The sequence below is a fragment of the Populus euphratica genome, unplaced genomic scaffold (genome assembly GCF_000495115.2).
Source record: "Populus euphratica unplaced genomic scaffold, PopEup_1.0 scaffold25.1, whole genome shotgun sequence".
Taxonomy (NCBI): Eukaryota; Viridiplantae; Streptophyta; class Magnoliopsida; order Malpighiales; family Salicaceae; genus Populus; species Populus euphratica.
In genome coordinates this window covers 1278783-1284847 of record NW_011499851.1, presented here as the reverse complement: position 1 = coordinate 1284847, position 6065 = coordinate 1278783, and the positions used below count along the sequence as shown (strand labels likewise).

The following is a 6065-nucleotide window of genomic DNA, read 5'->3' as shown; positions in this document are numbered from 1 at the left end:
GGGCCCCCCCCCCCCCCCCCCCCAATAAGTCAAAAGGCGAAGCACTAGATCTTACACCAAATAATGAAAAAGCAAAAAGGAAATAAAAGAGGAAAAGAACTATAAACCATTAAGTAATTTTAATGATTTCCTTGAAACCCAAGAAAAGGTTTCCCATGATTCAATCATCACTTTGTTCCAATCAGCTGTTTTCTTCATTTCTCATGCATCATCAATGGCTAATACTAGTCGTACTATTACATGACCCCCATTCAATCCAAAAAGCAATCTTTCACCGTTCAATAAAAAAAAGAAGAAAATATAGTTCCATGAATTTCATCAAAATCTTGACAGAAAAAAAATACCATAAAAAAGGCCAGAGAAGCGGTAGAAGAAGGGGCAGTAACAGAGTGAAGCAATGCTTACCATCCAAAAACAGAGTAACTCAAAAGATAGTAACGATATAAAAGTCTAGAAAAAACAAATCAAGAAAGGAAACAGGGCACCCAGAAAAAGGCCAGATCTGAATTGTAGAAAGCAAAGAAGGAGGGAACAGGCATGTCATATGGGCAGCACATATAAATATATCTGTCAGAGAAAAGAAATTACTAGCAGAGAGTAATTGAGAAGGGGGGGGGGTGTTGAAAGAGCAACTCAACGCAACAAGAATGACAAAACACAGACAGAGAAGATCAAGTGGGTACTAGTCATTGCTAATGTGAGATTGTACCTTAATTTTCCACCTGCTACAAAAACTGAATACTTAGAAATGGCGCTGGAATTGAGATCTCTCTTGCAATTTTCAAAACAGAGAGAATGAAGGGGAATTGAGATCTCCCTTGCAATTTTCAAAACAGAGGAGGGAAAGAAGGGCGAGACTAGGCTAGGATAATGGGATATGCATTAAAACCTCGCCAAGACAGAAGCAGCCGGGCACACACAGATCTCTATCCATCCATCCACCCACCTCCAAAACCTTAAATAAAAAGTCTCCAGTGCTTGCTGTTTTTTTTTTTTTTGCTTAGCTGTCAGTCTTGTGTCCTTTTGCGTTCCCCCTCTCTGCCTTTGTTTTATTTTATTCTCGTCTTTTAAATATTTTATCTCTTTTTAAATTAGTAGTGTAACCATACTTGGCTGTAAATCTCTCATCATCAGAGTGAAAGGTGAAAAGGTGGAAGACAAGACGACCCGGATGATTTCTTACACGCACTTTGGCCAGAGCTTCCTATTTGTCATCACCTCACATATGATGCCTTGTATTTGTCATCAACCATATTAATTACAATTTTTTTTTTTTACTGATGTGAATGTCCGTCTAAATTTACACACATCTCAATAAATTTATCAGACATCGACGTTGGAGATTATATAATCTTTTAATAGCTGAAATTTTTTAAAAATAAATTTAAAATCTAATATATTAAACTACTTCTCTAAACTTTACATCTTTTAATTATAAACTTCATTTTAAATGAATTTGTGTTTAATTAATTACCTCTTTTAATTATAGACTTCATTTAAATAAATTTGTGTTCTCGTAATCCTAGATAGATGTAATATGCTATGATTAGTTGAATGTCTTTGACAATGTCAAATAATTAAATTTTAAAAAAAATAAAAATATTTTTTTAAAAAAATAAATTAATTTAGATTAATTTAATTAACTTATGATTTGGGATATGAGATTAACTTATGATTTGGAATATGAGATCAGGATAACATCAAATAAAAAACCATTAAATTTAAAGTCCATTAACCTGAAGTTAAATAATAAAATTAATAAAATTAAATAAATTAAAAAACTAAATAAAGATCAAAATCAAATCTAACTGATTTTCAAAAAAATTAGTATCCCAGATTATGAAATTGAAATTACCACATAAAAAAACATGAAAAAATCATAAAGAAAAATTACCCAATCATTTAATTTTTGTATCCAATTTGGTTCTTATTTTTTTATTACTATTTTTTTTATTATTTTCTTGAAATTTATTTTCAATTTTACCCTTTATCATTTTATTTCATTTAATTTTTATATTCAATTTTGATTTTTATTTTTTTATTGCTATTTTTTATCCTTTTCTTAATTCATTTTATTTTTCATTTTAGTGCCTCATTATTTATAAAATAACAATACAAAAATAACAATAAAAAAAATAAAAATAAAAATTAATAAAACTCCAAGACATAATTGGTTTTGAGGAGGGTTGGTGTGAAATTTGATGTTATGAGAGAGAAAATAGAAAGTAAAAGAAAAAAAACCATGAAAGCTTAGCTGCTATTCCGTTGTACATACACACCTGGCCACCGTAGAGATAACTATGTATTGTTCCAAGCATCGTTGTTAAAGGTGGTGATTAAACGTTAGGAGGAGTCTCACACACCACTCAAAGAATGTGGATGCCTCTTATTTATTGGCTCGTATGTAACAAACACCATCAACTTTTTTGTTTTTTAAGTATTTTTAAATTTGTTAAAAGTCTAAATTACCCCTCATTCACAATGATAATAACTAAAAAGTCATGATGAAAGGATAAAAAAACTTTTGGATGTTAGTTTTATTTTAATTTTTTTCTCTTTTAAAAGCAATATAGTCATTTCATTATGCATTCAAAGCTTTAAAGGACAAAGAAAACTCTGCACAATAGCTAGTTTTTTAAAGGATATATAAGTTATTTTATTATACACCCTAAATGTAAAAGTATTGATTTATCCCTATCAATGCATTAATAATAAATGAATCCCATGAAGGAAGACTAGTTTTACCTGAATTGCTAGTTAAATATTTTAGCTAAGAAGAGTAAAATGATCATTTTTTTTATTTAGATTCATAATAAACTATATTTTTTTTTTTAGATTAATATAGGTGTCTGGGTTAGCTTGCACACATCACAATTAATCTTACAGGTTTTGAAGTTAACGACCATATAAATTTTCACTGACCATCATATAAACAATTAAGGATTCGAACCTGAGACCATAAAAAAAACAAATCTCTTAATTTCAAGTTTTTATCATTGGGTCACCACCTAGATGGTTTACAATAAACTACATCTTAATTTATAGTGAAATTCTCGTATCTTTTAGCTATTATTTTAATCTATTATGAAACTATTCAAACATATACTTACATAGACATATATATATTCTTTGCGGTCATATAAAAAAAAAGGGACTCAAAGGAATATGTTTTTTAGCCTAACTATGGCAAGTTGAAAGCGTGTAAAATGGATTCCAACCCGGTAATTCATGCGCGAGGCATGCGCGTTGGACAATCATAACACTTGAGATAGAGATAGAAGTCCATAATGTTCTGAGAAACTTGTTAGCTGTTTCAAACACAGCAGCATGTGATTATCTGACATAAATTAACTTAGATTGCATATGGGCAGAGGGTCCGGGAGGGACATTAGGGTATGCTCTATCATACCAATTCCTTACGGTTTCAATCGTTGATTGAACAAAACAATTATTTGCAAAATCAAGGAACCAAAAAAAAAAAAAAAAAACTGGTAAATTGCTTGGGAATAGTATAAGAGCTCTATGCTTGATTATTAGCTATAATTTAAGTGGGCAAGTTCTGGGGGATTTTCCTGCTAGATAGCAAGCAACCATCCATATCACAATTGAAATCGAAATTTTGTAGCTGCACGTAAAGTTAATACTTGAAGTGTTTTTTTTTTTTTTTTTTGTAATTTGAATTTCTTCATAAAGGTGTTAAAGTCAATGACACGGTCGCAAACTGCTGGAACATCTACAGCAACAGGCGATCATGGACGGCATTGCAAATTAAAATTAGTAGACGCATGTTGTTTTTATAAGATTTTAGATCCAAGCAAAAAGTTAAAATGGGTAATGGTAATTTCCTTTGATTTCCTCCTGAAGTTGGATTGACTTCACTTCGGGTTCCCAAGTGCCTAGCTCCCAACAAAAGATATATTTAAAAAAAAATAACACAATTTAATAAAAATATTGGAAGGATGATATGAGTTTAAGAAGAATTTGGAAAACAATATGTTTTTTTGGCAAACTAATTAACCTAAACATGGCTAAACAACTGTTATTGGATTATCCCAATAACAATAATATTTGTTTAGCCACAAATTAATTAACCTAAATAAAAATTTACTTAAGATTTATGAATATCCAATAATAAAAGAATAAAATTCAAAATTCAATTGATAACAAAAAGAAAGAAGATAAGATGGTGTGATAAAGAAAAAGAATAGGTCAATGAAAATATTTGGTGCTTTGTTTTTAACACATTTGGTATTATTATAAAAATCTTGATAAGGTGATTCTAATAATATCTTAGAAGACTACCAAATAAATTTATAATTAACTCTAAATTAATCCTCAACAAAACTCATAATCAATTACGATTTTATTTGGTGGTTTTTCAATGTGTTATTAGAATTATCTTATTAAATTTTTTTTAAAGATACCGAATATGTTAAAAATAGAATCCTGGTGTATCACTGGTGACTTATTATTTCCTTTTTTTTTCTCTTTCTTTCTCTCTCATGTTACATCAACTTATCTCATCTTTTTTTTTCCTTAGCATTTAGATCTTGAATTTCTTTTCTTGACAATTAAATTTTTATAAAAATTTGGATTAGCTTTTATATTTATTAATTAATTTAAATAAAAATATTTTTTAAAAAAATTGTTATTTTCAATAATAATTGTGTACAATCATTATTAAGCTATTTTTCATAATACTTTCATTTTCATTGTTATTTTTTCAAAACTTACTTAAGATATTATAAATATCCGGTAATCAAAAGATAGAATTCAAGTTTCAATTAACCAAAAAAAAAAAGAGAAGATAATATGATGTGATGAGAGAGGGAAATGGGCAGGGAGGGGGGAGAAAGAAAGAATAGCTTAGTGGAAACACACCGGTGCTCTGCTTTTAACATATTTGGTACTTTTATAAATATTTTGATAAGATAATTCTAACATCTTAGAAGATTATCAAATAAATTTATAATTAATTTTAAATTAATCCTTAACAAAACTCATAATCAATTACAATTTTATTTGATGGTTTTTCAATATATTATTAGAATTATCTTATCAAAATCTTTCTAAAAATATTGAATATGTCAAAAATAGAATCCCGGTGTATCATCGGTGACCCATTATTTTTTTTTTCTTTCTCTCTCATGTTACATCAACTTATCTCATCTTTTTTTTTTTCCTTAGTATTTATATCTTGAATTTCTTTTCTTGACAATTAAATCTTTATAGAAATTTGGATTAGCTTTTATATTTATTGATTAATTTAAATAAAAATAATTTTTAAAATAATTTTTATTTTCAATAATAATTATGTACAATCATTATTAAGCTATTTTTCATAATACTTTCATATTCATTATTATTTTTTCAAAACTTGTATCAAAGTGTGTCGTAATGATAAAAGAACCCAACAAAGGTAGTTAAAAGCTGTTCATTTCTACGTGGATTCTAGTGATTTTACCATTGAAGTCTAAACTATAAAGAAATAAATAGTTTTTTTTTTCAAGAAGAAATATATAGCATTAACTACAACCTTAATTACGCAATATATATTATTAAATACACTAACACTAGGTGTTCCGTGGTATTTGTGAGAGAACGTTGATTGAGAAGAAGTTGGCAGCAAAGCATATGTTTACAATAAGTGCATGGTTCTTGACTTGTGTTAATATAAAATAAAACAAAGATGCCATTCATTTGTCAACAGTCAACACCGCCATGTTTAGCTAACAAATTTATAAAATGAAATCCCCCTCCATCGTCGCAATATTCCATGCTTTGATCACTAGCTAGCCAATAGATTCATGGGATAGTGGGAGTCATTTTCTCCCCCCTTCTCTTCATTTTCACATGTGATTTCTTCCTACTGCTAGTTGTTCTTGGCATTAAATGTCAGAACTATCTGGTAAAAGCGAACAAAATTCTTTTTATACAATTCCTTGAATATTTTTCTCAGGATTTCAATCTAAAAACTCAATCTTATCATCAAACAAACTTTTAAAAAGAAAAGGTACTGTGTAATTGAAATATTATTAATTTCTTATAGTTTTTTTTTTAATCTT

General features: G+C 28.5%; 1 protein-coding gene and 1 long non-coding RNA gene across 3 annotated transcripts in view; one reads left to right on the top strand and one right to left on the bottom strand.

Moving 5' to 3' along the window:
* The window catches only part of LOC105121463 (uncharacterized), a 1234-nt gene extending 393 nt beyond the window's left edge, over positions 1 to 841 (top strand). Inside the window, exon 2 of the long non-coding RNA XR_841552.1 lies at positions 710 to 841. This is a non-coding gene — a long non-coding RNA (uncharacterized LOC105121463). The remainder of the gene's footprint in view (positions 1 to 709) is intronic.
* ERD3 (S-adenosyl-L-methionine-dependent methyltransferases superfamily protein) overlaps positions 1 to 912 on the bottom strand; it is a 5505-nt gene extending 4593 nt beyond the window's left edge. Inside the window, exons 1-2 of one of the 2 annotated variants that reach the window (XM_011020109.1) lie at positions 710 to 800; positions 406 to 502 (exon numbers count right to left, since the gene is read on the bottom strand). The gene's annotated coding sequence lies outside the window, so the exon portion shown is untranslated. Of the gene's footprint in view, positions 1 to 405; positions 503 to 709 lie in introns of both variants that reach the window. The other variant, XM_011020108.1, reaches the window with a different exon arrangement.
* Between the last annotated feature and the right edge of the window lie 5153 nt (positions 913 to 6065).